Raw genomic sequence first — 13,289 nt, forward strand, 5'->3', positions numbered from 1 at the left:
TGAATGACAACTTTATACTGATCAGGACATTTGGTTTTCCTAGTCACTTCCCTCTCTCAGTTATCATTATTGGATGTTATTTCTATTTGCCATGCAGTGCAGTGCAATAAAAAAGTATTTCCTCTTAACATTGACTCATCAAGCACCTGTCAAATCTGCTTTTTTGCTGCGTTCCTTTTTAAGCAAGTTAAGTGCTGATCTGGCCATGTGCACACACCTCGCACACACTTGGAAACACTAAATTGTTCAGCTCTTTTCCCTGCCACAAAAAGGAAGAGCTGCAAAATGCGAGAAACTGGATACCCATAATTTCAGTGGGCAAGCAATTTATCATTCCACTTAGCCCCTTGGCAAGTCTTTCCCCTTCCTCTCCATAAAAGTACTACTTCTGCATTTTCCACTCACAACCATTTACAGAGAAGCACTGCAGTGAACGTATCAACTGAAAAGCGTTTCAGGTGAGAGTAGTTATGATCATTTTTACACAAGAATCCCATCACTTCCAAATGCTTGAGTTTTTTGTTCCAAGCATGGTTACTTGAAAAAAAAAACCACCTCAGTAATTCACACTAACTTGGTAACTATTGTGTTAAACACTTTATTCCAAGGGGGTTGTATTCCCCAAGATTAATAAAGAGAGATGGGTGCTTTCAGCTTTATGTGATCAGTTCAGTTGTGATCTGAGTCAGCACAGAACAGGGCAAGTGTGCAGGAAAGTATGGTGCCCTGTCTACGATGGGAAACGTTAAGGAAAATTGATTATAAACTCACAGGGATAGTTGGTGTGACCCAGGTAGGTACACTCTTACTGATCTGGCACTTTTGACAAGTATTCCCACTCACGTTAGCACAGGCACAGTCTGCAGGTGCACAAGCACCAAAGGACAACTTTCCTGTGTTCTGACCTGCTGCAAGTGCCCCTCCAGACCTGTGCTGGGACAAGGTAACCAGCAGCTTCTTTGACTGTAAGTACAATGTGTAATTCATTGGAAAATGCATTGTAACATGCACTACAAGAAATATTTTCACCATGACAAGTTTTTACTGTTTTATCTGTGACAAGCCATGCTTGTATTTCTGCTTATTTCTTGCTGACCTGACCTCATACAGAAAAGGCCAGCTTTTACCACTATAGATGTCACCACTCTTTCCCATTCATGCATATATAATACTGGATTAAAGAAAAAGGTTTCTAAATTCAGTAAGGGATGATCAGCAGATGTCTCTCTACCTGCTGGTTCACAGCAGAGGAATTGCAGATGATTGCAGCAAAGTGCTAGAGCTAAAAGTCAAATGGCAAATTAAAGCAACTCAACTTTTGTCATCTCACTTTAGTATCAGCTTTTGAATTTTGTTTAATGGATGCACTTGCTATGGCACCTCATTTGTAGGTCTACCCTGGGTGTTTATAGATCAGTAATCACCATGGTATCTGTAAGTCCTAATTAAACACAATTATATTTTAGGACAGGTGATGAAATGGGATTCTTCAGCATAATGCTCAGTTCTCCCTCAGTAGCACTGTGTAATTAGGTATGAAAATAATGAGATCAGTGGATATCCTCCTTGTTCTAGTGCCCTGACTCATTTGGTTTATGATGTTGTCTGATGATCTAGCATCTTGACAGGCTGGAGTAAATTTTCAGGTGATTACACGATGTACAAGTTCTCCCCCATGGTGAGATCCAGCTCCTGACTGCCCGTCTGTAACGTTTCACTTCTGTTGTAAACCTGTTAGACTAAGGAGTTTGTCACTAAAGGCCACCTCTTTGGGACACTACAGCTGTATGCTATTGCCCTCAAAATGTCACTCTGTAGAACCATGTAAATATAACAGTGGCCAGGCAGCTTGTCAGAGGAGTGGGGTCCCTCTTCAGACTGCAGTGATCGTGGGTTACTGCACTGAGCAAGGAAGACAAAATAGAACTGAGTCAACCCAGAGGCTATCTGGGATTACAAGGCAGGTTTTTAATAGCATTTTTCTAATTATACTGACACAAGTTTTTGCTGACAGACAGCAAGTGTGTGCGTGGCTGTGGGAAGGGTTTTACCTGGCATGAAACAGACGCTCCTAATGCATGTCTTTACAAGGATGATATTTCAGAAAAATTCTCAGGCTGGATACAGGAACAAAACATGACTACTGACAACATACTTGCAAGCTGTAAGCACATGAAGTGATGTTTTGCTCCTTGGAGCCTGGTTCTTTTCTTGCTTTTTTTGCTAATCAGACATGTGAATCTGGAAATTGGGCTTAATATTGAACCTATGTCATTTTTTATTGGGGTTATGAGATGATTCCTTATTAAATTCCTGTTGTGACTCAGGAGATGAATGGCAGTGTGACAGTATTAAGCATCTCATTTTTCTTCCAGCAAGTGCTGAACTATAAAACTGCATCTGTGCTATCTTCTTTATCCATGTGCATGGACAAGTCACTTAAGACCAAGATTTAATTAAAAGTTCTTACGTACCAAAATCAAGAGGAAGTCCCATGAATCACAAACAGATGGAAATTTGGCGCACTGGTACCTTAAAAACTCCAGGAAAGTATCCCTCTGTTCCTACTGACACTTCAGCATCCTCACAAAAATGACATTTAGCCTACCTTGAACTCACCAGGTAGCTCACTATCTTTACTTACAGGAATAATGAAGTACATTGTGGTATACTAACAGACAATGGCTATACCATGCTTTGCTAAGCAGACAGCTACAAACATGCTAAATACAATGACTGTGGGATGGATAAAGCCCCTGGGTATATTTTTCAGAAGTGCCTAAGTGATTTAGAAGCCTAAGACTTATTTTCAAATGAATTTTCAATCCTAAACCTCTAGGACTGTTAAAAGTTTCACCCCAGGTGTCTGAAAATGAGTTCTCTAATTAGCACAACACTTATTTTCTTGTTAACTCCATCTCGCCTCAGGGGGACCAATCTGTTCTTGTTAAGTGAGGATATCTGCAGCAAATTTAATTAAGTGAATTTGCTTAGTATTTAGGCTGGTCTGAGAGCCCAATCTGGCTCAAGGGCTTGCACAAGCAAAGCCCAACCTATAGAAGAAACTTCATTTAAGAGTCTTAGGGCCAGACTACTACCTGAGATATCCTCATGCTATGACTCCTGCCTCTTGTAGAAGTATGTTACAAAATATGAATCATTTTGCTTACAGCATTGTTTGTTTGCAAGAGGGTATCACCAGTAAGAGATGCAACACCTCATCATCATGCTCTTGTTTTTTAAAAGATGTTTTATTTCTTCCAGCCTTCCCTGTGCCGGTAACAGCATCCTCCTTCAGGGGCTGCGCTACACTCCCATATGCTACAGCCTACTAGAAATATTTTTCACAGGGTGCACTACAAACCCCTGGTCTCCTGCATAGATTATATTTGCTGTGTGAGTAAGGAGTGGAAACCCCAGCTGCTCAGACCAGTGTTTCAGTTAGCAAACAGCTATGCACAGCACACATTGGTACCAAAAAGGGGTTTTCTAGAAAAGAAATAATTCTACTGAACGCCAGAACAACTGAATTTCCTTCAAAATGATGTTATTTTAAGGTACTGTTCATTATTTATATCCCTCACAAAACCTACTTTGTTTAGGCTGCAATTAGGATAATCTTCAAACCGTCTGAATTTCTATGCAGTGCTATTCCAGTATCATCACTTCAACATTTGATGTAAGCTTTTATTTAATGAGAGTCATTTCAAATATGTAAATGTCAAAAGGATTACCTTAGGAAAATCTCTCAGAGAATTAAAAACATTAACAGATTCCCACAGGAAAGATTCCAGCAGAATTCAGCAACTCTCCTGTTCCCACTCCTGTCATTTGTATTTCTATCACACATCGAAGCAAAACCAAATTGCTATTAAAATATCCAAACACTCGCCTCCCCCTACAAACTCCACAGTTCAGTTTGAGATACCAATGGCTCAAGCAAAGACAAGAAAAAATCCTCTTCTTTTTTTCTTTAGGCTTATTTAGAGTAGTAAAAACTCAGTGGTAAAAGAGCTTTCTCAGGTATAGGAGAAATAAATCTCTCTAGGCATGTCTGGCAAACTGATTTGGGACTGAAACCAGCAGGTGTGCAGACATAATTACTACTGCAAAATATTCAACACATCCAGGTGTGCTCACAAATAGATATATGAAATCCCTGTTATTTTTTTTAAATTCCTAGTCTACCAGGTGCCACCCTCCCAAAGGAAAAACCAGAGTAAAGACTGAGAGAGAAAGATGTGAATGAATTGTTCTTCCCCCTTTTCATTCATACAAAAGGCCTTTTTCAGCCTGCACTTCTGTGCCTACCTGCACTCACTCAAGTTTTGTGACACTGCCACGCTGCATAGCACAGCTCTAGTGCATGAGTGTTTTGAGGTGGGTCACTAGCTTCAACTGCAGAGGAAACCGGTGGAAATAAAAGATTACCCCAAGTTATTAGTGCAGTACAAACAAATTTGTTTATTCCATTTCATTCACAATCTCCAGCATTAAACTACAGCAGGCAGCCCTTGCAGTATGAGCTTTCCAAACACAGTTTTCACATGTCCAGCCACTGCAGTTTCATAGTGTGAAACTGAAATATCTTTGCCCAAGGAACACCCTTAAAACATGGCTGCCTGTGAATACCGTGGCCCTTCCTTGTGCAGCAAGCTATGCCTAGCTGGTGTGTTAGTTGCCTGAGTAGCAAAGAGAGATCAGGAGGGTCCCAAAAAGCACCCAATTCATCTCACTGAATTATGCAGAACTCAGCAGGACTTGGAACCACCTTAGACATCCCTGGTTGACACAGAATGCTGCCTGGTTACATGGCACTTCCAAGAAGTGGAGAACAAGAACCCATTTATGAGTAGCATTTCCATACATAATTCAAAGAGGTGCCGGACAATGAGTCCAAGTTCACTTCACTTGATGGCAAAAGTTAAGTTTTATAGATTGTTGACTATAAAAGGTCTGAAAGCAGGTATATGGTTTGGGAAACAATTCTTCAGACATGTTGTGACAAATGTTTTAAGCCCAGCTTCTCATTTTGCATGTACAAACCCAAAAATGACAGAACACACTGAAACAGGGAAGTCAGCAATAGAAAGGGATGTCGCAAAACCATCGTCTGAAGAAATAGACTCTTTACACCTGGGGTGAAAAGTAACTGACTATACAAAGAAATACCTTTTTGTGTCCTGTAACAAGCTAACACATACAAAACACTTCAGGAAGAATGAAACAGCCATTTTGGATAAATTCCAAAGTATAAAGCCAGGCAGCCTGCTCTTTGTGTTTGTACCCCAGTTCCCCGAAACACACCATATCTGTTGTGTGCAAAGACAAAAATATGCACTAGTAAAAGTAAGACCGGTAGAAGGCTGTATAGCAACTGCACAGATTAAGAGATGGAGGAGTGCTACACAAATAACTGCAAAGGTCACAGATCCACAATATATGAAAATTTACTCAGTCAACTAACAGTGCAGCTTTTAGTTTAAAGCTCCCTTTGCTATCTTTGGTGCTAAACTGAGACACAAATTGTATTATACTTCTAGGATTTCTTCAAAGCTAATTAAAAATAAATTTCAAGTGGAAATCAGAAATCAGTAGAAAACTTAAAATCTAGAAATTGATTTCAAGCAGAAATTAGAATTAGCAGAAATTTCTGATTTAACCAGTAGAACATACTAATAAAGAATTCTTAATTTTCAAGGATAACCAAATGCTTTCTCTTAAATTCATTATTTTCTGTATTACCACCTACCTATGACTACCAAAGTAAAGACTAGGCACAGTGATATACGTATTTCATATAAAAGAAAAAAATCACAGTGGTGGACTCATGCATTCATGGGTGCATTCCTAAGCCTGTGTTTCCACTGGAAAGTACAGTATCTAGATGCTGCATTCAGACTTCTAGATGGAATTCACTTGCTTGCAAACCTTGCTAGTTAGAGACAAATCAGTGTCAAAGAGAATGCATGGATATGATGGAGCTACACGATCCTTTATTAGTTGATATCATAAACCTGTTGCCACACAGCCAACATTACAGCTGACAAGAGCCTTTCCTTTTAGAGCTGGGAACACTAAATGCCATCAGAGCTTTCATTCTAACTAGTCACCAATGACTAACAGTGACTGCCTGCTCAGAAAAACACTTCAGAAGTTTCACTTTGAGAAGTGCTGAGAACCTCCGTTTCCCATGGACTTCAAGGGAAGTTAGGAGTTCATCCTCTCTCAGGAGCTCCCGAAAAATTACCTTCGCTCCTAACATTTAGACAGTGAATGATGGAAGTTTCCACATTTTAACTGTAATAGTCAATGGACAGATAGATAGCAAACAAAACTGCTTATCAGCAATTGGTGATATGCCAAGAAATCTGATGGAAACAGAAAATGAATAATTACCATCACGCAATGCAGCAGCTTTTTAATGACTTCCACTCAGATAATGGCTCCTCACAGTGTTAACACCTTTTTTTGTCTCCACGCATCCCCCGACTGAATGAGGCTAAGCCACAATATATTATGATTTTAAATAATGAAGCATACAAGGAAATGTATATAGATGTCAGTGTTTCACCTTCAGGTATACGAAACCCAGGCTGTGTCCTCCATCTGCAGTTTTCTCAAAAAGTCACTGTACAGTGATTATTTTCTATAATTCAGCCTGGGAACAAACCTGAGAATTACTGTGATTATTTGAAAGACACTGAGTTAGCATATGGATCTCATTGCCACTTCCACATTTTGGTCACTGAAACAAAAAGCTATTAATCAATATGTAAAAGCCATAAATTAACATAAACATTAATCATTCTAATACTCCCACTGTGTCGGACTGATAATTTTTTTTCGGTCTTTCATTCTGACATATTCGCCCTCAGCTATCAGCTGGTTGACCTTTGTTAGCACAGTTAAACATTTTGGGCATTGCAAATCTTACCGAAGTAAACATTTTGGAGACAGCCAAATATCATGGATACATTTATGCCAAAAACATGGTGCCTGAAAACATGAGAGCCACTGCCTCACATGTCACGGCACTAGCTTTTAATAGGGGAGTCTAAAATTTAGCATAAAATACAGCAGAATCAGATGAAATTCTAGTGTTTAATAAACAGGTTACTTTTGCAGATAAGGGAAAAGACACCCATCTTGTTTACTTTCTGAAACCATTAATTGCTTGGTAAAGTGCGATTATATAACTACAGCCAGCCTTGTCTGGAGAAAGAAAGCAGGCATAAAAGCTCACAACAGTTCAACTTCGCAACACACTCTCCATAAAATTAATGCAAATAAACAAATAAAGACAACAAATGCCTAAACACTTTGAAAACTTGAAGAACATGGAAATACACAATATAAATGAAAAGAAGTATCTATATGGCTGTCTCTATATAGCATACCACCAGATCCCAAATGAATTTAAGTTGGTACACTTGATAAATCATTGTAATCTAGCAGAAAATTGATAAGCCAAGGACCATCAAATGATTGTTTTGAGTAGCCTCCAGTTCAGCGGTGCATAGCAATCTGTCAGCCACGGGGCTCTGTCTGCCCATCCTCCTTAATTAGGGGTGCTGCACAGTGCAGCATCAGCTACAGATCTTTTAGTTCCAAGAGCTAATAATGTCCTCAGATAGTATGGGCTTAATTAAACATCTTCCAGACATTTTAGCAGACATTCCTGCAATAATCTTGTTTAGAAACAAACTATTAAAAAGAATTGACAGAGAAGAAATGCATCAAGTTGTTACAGCAACTGACGTTATTTAGGCCAGAATTATATGTCTGCAATTAAGGATTCTGTAACTATGAGCAATTAAAATATCACTTTATTTGAAAACTAATTAATTCTAAACACATATTTTTCCCATGACAAACTTTTATGATTATTTAATTTATTCCATTTTAATTACACTTTAATTAATCTACTCTTGTATAATATTATACTGTTATTCTGGCATTTGACCAATGAAGACAATAAATTGATTGCAGTTCCGTTGTGCAAGAGCAGAAACTGTCATGCCAGTTTCAACACCACGTTTATTTATTTGTCTGTTCTATTACTTTTCTTTTCCTCCCACAGGGCATAGGAACATGAAACACAGCACAAATCACATGACGTTTTGACTACTATCCTTTTTTCTTCAAAGTGTGAAATATAACTTAAGAGTTTCTTGTATTAAGGAAATGTGTATGTAATGGGATATTACATAATAAAAATATAATCTATAGTAAATTAACATGCTTCTAAATCACACAATGATTTATCAATTGGTTCCTGATGGACAGGATCATATCCAGAGTTGCTAGAAATAGAGTTATATCCATTGACATTGAGCTCTGCTTGGGATCTTGCATGATACAGTGAACAGTAAGTGAGAATAGATCAAAAACCATTTTCATACTTACCTAAAAATTACATTCATTTCAGTATGTCAGTAAGTTTTACAAGACTGCATTTTAATTTTGCATCATTATCTTAGATGCAACTAAAACAAAAGTATATAAATTATTTTTCTACTCTATAAAGATTATATTTGGATTAAACTCTGATAATATATATATATTAATATTTGATTACACATGGATTTAGTAGTGTTGTATTTTATTTTGCTTTGGGCATACTCAAAGTAAATATGACTATCGTTTAACTGTCAGATGCCCTCAAATTTCTTTGAATATGAACCAACCCTGAAATTCACAGTTCTTGCAAAGAGAAAGTTCTCCAAAGAGGAGAATTCTCTTCTTTGGTGGGAGGAGATACTGAGTAGTGACTCTTACGAAGACACAATGAAGCAACCTACTTTACATGTACTTTTAAAACTCCTGCTCGTGTTTCTGGCTGTACGCTTTCTTCCGCTTATGAAATAACCCCCTATTGTGTATGCCTTACCAAGAGTTAGACGCCTTGCAGAGGTAGGCAATTAAATTAAAATGCACTGCAAATTGAGCTCTGACAGTGCTTTCCAAAATACTTCCTTTACTTTAATCATGCAGTTTACATTTGATGGAATTAAGACAAGTACAAAATACCTTCACAAAATACATGTTCATTAAAAGAGGGAAAATAAGATTCTGCACTTGACTGAACAGGGTTAAGTACTTTACCAGCATTGCCATAGCGGGATATACATTTATATCAAAGTATTGTACCCGTTTCCTACCCCATGCTTACATTCTCAACATTTGTTTCCTAACAGTTAAAAAATATACTTTGAAATTGCAAATAATATATGAGATAAATTAATGTAAACACAGGAGTATTAAATAACCAAAGGTAATTCCTATTTGTACCCTGCTCACGTTTCAAATTCCAGATTTAGGATCTGATCTAACGTGTCCAAGCTGCTAGATGATATTCGTAAGGTGTCTTACACAAGGAAGCGTTTGCAAGATTCAGTCTTTACACTAGTCCTTCATACAGCATTTTCTCTTTGGAAGGTTTCTGATTCTGTGTAAACTACAGTCTGTCTCTGAGACCAGCGTTACTATGGGTCATTCTTTGTAGATAAGCTGACACAGGGCCAGTAAGTGACCTCCTAAGGTGGCGGTCACTAGAACTGGGGTTAGGACTCCACTCACTGACTCCAGGCACAGACAGTCCCCTTCCACAGCCAGTGAGATTCACACACCACATGGTATTTTAAGAAACAAAGCAATGCGGACAGTACTTTAATCTGCATCAATTCACGGACCTTTGAAGGTTCCTTCTAGCCCAAACCATTCTATGATTCTATGAATAGGCTAAAACTTTGAATCCTTAAATGAACTCTCAATGTCAGGAACAACTGCATTTCAGTAAAGAACATACCATTTGATACATATATTTTACTTCCTGTAAGAAGTCCTTCAGTATTTAAAAAAGGGAAGACTTAGCATTATGTATATAACTTTTAAATATATGACTCAAAGGTACAGATTATGGAGTATTTTTATGCTATGAAATATCCCCCAAAATTTAAGCTTAATCACGAACAGTACATGTCTTTTGTCTATCAGGATTCCCATCCAATACAGCATAAGCATTTGGATAAGCCAAGTTATTGGAGAGCAAATTAGTCCAAGAAATCTAATAAGGATCACCATAATTCCAGTGCAAACAGGAATGACATTTACAAGGCAAATACTACCTGAATATCTAATAATAATAATAAAAAGATGTTTATTTTAACAGTTTAGACTAAGCTTACACTTCAGATACAGCCCCACAATTGTTCTTTCATGCCAGTTTGATAAATCTATATTCACTTTGCATAAGCACGTACGATACATTAGTTAAATATGCTCATCTCCAAGGCTCTGAGATAAAAGTAACAATTTGTTACATAAATTGTTATAATATGAGGGATATTAATAAAAAGCTGGTCCTACATTTAACAGCAGTTGACTGATGCTTGATTCCCAGTTCCTAGTACTGTTTCCTATGTCTGCAGTGGGCTGGTCAGTTAGTTTCTCTGGGTTTTAAGAAGTAAGGCCAACAACTGTTTAGCAACTGGAGAGAAATAAAACTAAAGTTACAAACCGGAGTTATAGTTTACACATGTAACAAGCAGCTTCATTCTCCTCACCCACAATAAACTACTCCTGACTAAAAATGCATTGAAAAATGCAAAACTGTTTTACCACCTTAATTTGAAACTTTGAACAATTCTGCAGTAGCTGAACTTGAACTCCCATCTTTGAATGTGTGTTGAATAGCCCCCTATTGTACCACACTTCTATGCTGGCAGGAACTGAAGTGTCAATCTTTCATCAGATAATCAGATTATGTCATGTTCTGACCAAATTCATTAGGAAAACTTCTACCAACCCTATTATCTCAAACCAGAAAATCTAGATCAAAGTATAACCGATTTTACAGCACAATAAAACTGTTATAAATATTTAAACACTAATTAAAAGGCCTCTTTTGTTAAAAGTAAATAAATAATTGAAAGCTACCTCTTCTTACAAATGCAACCATATTTATCTCATGCTTCTCAGAAAAACAGGACTAATGTATGGTGGAGTGGGAAGAAATGCACTTAAAAGCAGTCATTTGAGAAAATGGAGGGTTGCTGGACTCTTAAATCATTTGCCTAAAGTAAGTCACACTGAGTCTCATTCTAGTGACAAAGCACTAACCCCTGAATGTCTTTGCTAATTGCATTTACATTGGACAATTGTATCTAGTTACTTCATGTGGATGTACATCCAAAAGGAGAGAAGAAATACCTTTTAAGGAAATGCTACTTCAGTGAGGAATTTCTCAGTAAATGCCTGAATGCCACTATATTGTAATTTGGTTTCTTCCTAAAATATGAATGATCTTGTCTCCTAAAAAGGTAAATAACCATAATTAAGACAGGCAGATGTATTTTCTGATTTTTGAGCAGACACAACATCTTCATAAAACAAACAACATAAGAGTACTGAGTATTTTCCCTTGTTTCCATTTCAGGCGGGTATCACACATGGCATAAGAGGGAATCAAAGAATTCATATTAATACAAGTAACAGCAAGGAACTGAGTTTAAACTAATCCATGAGCAGGAGCAGTGACAACAAATAACGACAGGACAGTCATCAATATTGATTTCATGTATTTTTCAGTACTACAATCAGATCCTCCATCTGTAACTCAAACTTTAAAAGTATGATAATTTACGGAAAGGAGATTAATTTAGCCATTTTAAGTCAAAGCCTTATTTCATAGCTTCATCCCAAATCCTGTATATTGTTAGGATCCCTTTCCCCTTTGAAGACTTAGTGAATGATTGAAGCTTCTACTTTCTGAGAAACAGATAACACAAGACTAGTAATCTGACTCTAAGCCACTGGATAAAGGCAGTTTGTTTCCTCTTAGCCCATCTGTCAACACCTCTTCAGTAATTAGTCCTAATTATTACAAAGGGCTAGCCTACCATTCGCATTATTAAATCAGAAATAGTATCATAGCCAGGTACCTTTCAACGCCTACCAGACTGGCGACCTTCGATTTCATTGAATCTTCATCAGTATCCGCCTTTGGAAGAGCCTCGGCAGTAATTTTAGCATCAGCTTCAAAGATGCAGATCCCACAGTGGAATTCCAGGGATGCATTCATATACACACCCACATCATGTGACAGGAGAGCAAGCAACATAATTGACCTTTGCATTGTTCTCTAAACTCCCGTGATATAAAACACACATCTCTATTTTATACAATAGAACTGGGTTTTGCCTGCGTGCTTAGAAGTGCTCCTTTGAACTGAATGCTGAGAGGAAAAATAGTGAAACCGTGTCTATAAAGATGAAGGTCAAATCTTTGTTAAGAAAACAATACATCTGAATTTTTTTCAGATTGAGATAAATTTGCAAGAAGTAAACAGTAACTAAGAATATGCACAAGTATATTTAAGTGTGAAGAAGGTCTAAAAGGTTTCTTTTGTTTATTTTTGCCCTATAGCTGAAGTACTTCCCCAGAAAACAAGAAAAAAAAAATGAGGATGATATCAAACTCTCATGGAACTAAAGCTCAATTAGCTGAGGCTTTAGTCAGTTTTAAGCTCTTCATTTGTGTTAACATTCATTTAACTGACACAACAGAATAAAATAGATACTCTTAAGAACAAAACACTCCATTTCTTTTGATTAAAAGCCAAACATGTTTCCCAACAGCACATCTGAGACTACTAGTGAGGATTTGTTTACACTGGATTTCTCATCAACAGCAGAGTGCTACCAGTTTCCTCGGATACCATGAGCCGACCTGAGCTGCGCTGGTAGTTTATGGCTAGTGTAAGTATCGCAACTAAAAGCTTGTGCCCAGAGAAGAGAAGATACACAAATATTCAAAGTCTCCATGTTAACAAAGCCCACCTCCTCTAATTAAAACAGACAATGTTGTTGTTGATATGGTTACAGTTACAAAAAATAAAGCACACAAAAGACAATTATTTTCTATCACAAAAAAACACTCAACATTTTAAAGAACTTTTCATGTCCTATATTAAAGTGAATTAGTGAGTTGGTTGTTTCGTTTCCTCGTTGCAGGTCTCCTCTAAATGCTGCAGGTGTTAATAACAAACAATAACTAAATAGATTTTTAAAATAAAGAATAAAAGTGCTGGATACTGTAGAAGAAGCAGTAGCATAAACATTTAGGGTCTGACTAGGAGTTGGGCAGGCACTGAACAGTGTGCACAGGGAGGATGACCCAACCTGCAGGGATGTCATTGCAGCTCTGTGATGTCACTGAAGCCCAGAGCCTGGAACAGAGATCACATCCCAGATTCTGGGTCCCTGATCTGCAGATGTAGTCAGCCC

General features: G+C 37.6%; 1 protein-coding gene across 7 annotated transcripts in view; it reads right to left on the reverse strand.

The window, feature by feature from the left end:
• GNB1L (G protein subunit beta 1 like) overlaps nucleotides 1-13,289 on the reverse strand; it is a 42,679-nt gene that overhangs the window by 16,972 nt on the left and 12,418 nt on the right. The window contains exons 1-3 of one of the 7 annotated variants that reach the window (XM_065692186.1): nucleotides 11,946-12,520; nucleotides 11,215-11,316; nucleotides 10,372-10,492 (exon numbers count right to left, since the gene is read on the reverse strand). The exons of 5 other annotated variants lie outside the window; for them this stretch is intronic. The gene's annotated coding sequence lies outside the window, so the exon portion shown is untranslated. Of the gene's footprint in view, nucleotides 1-10,371; nucleotides 10,493-11,214; nucleotides 11,317-11,945; nucleotides 12,521-13,289 lie in introns of those variants that run through there. One more of the 7 variants, XM_065692189.1, reaches the window with a different exon arrangement.

Source organism: Lathamus discolor, chromosome 12, assembly GCF_037157495.1.
Source record: "Lathamus discolor isolate bLatDis1 chromosome 12, bLatDis1.hap1, whole genome shotgun sequence".
Taxonomy (NCBI): domain Eukaryota; kingdom Metazoa; phylum Chordata; class Aves; order Psittaciformes; family Psittacidae; genus Lathamus; species Lathamus discolor.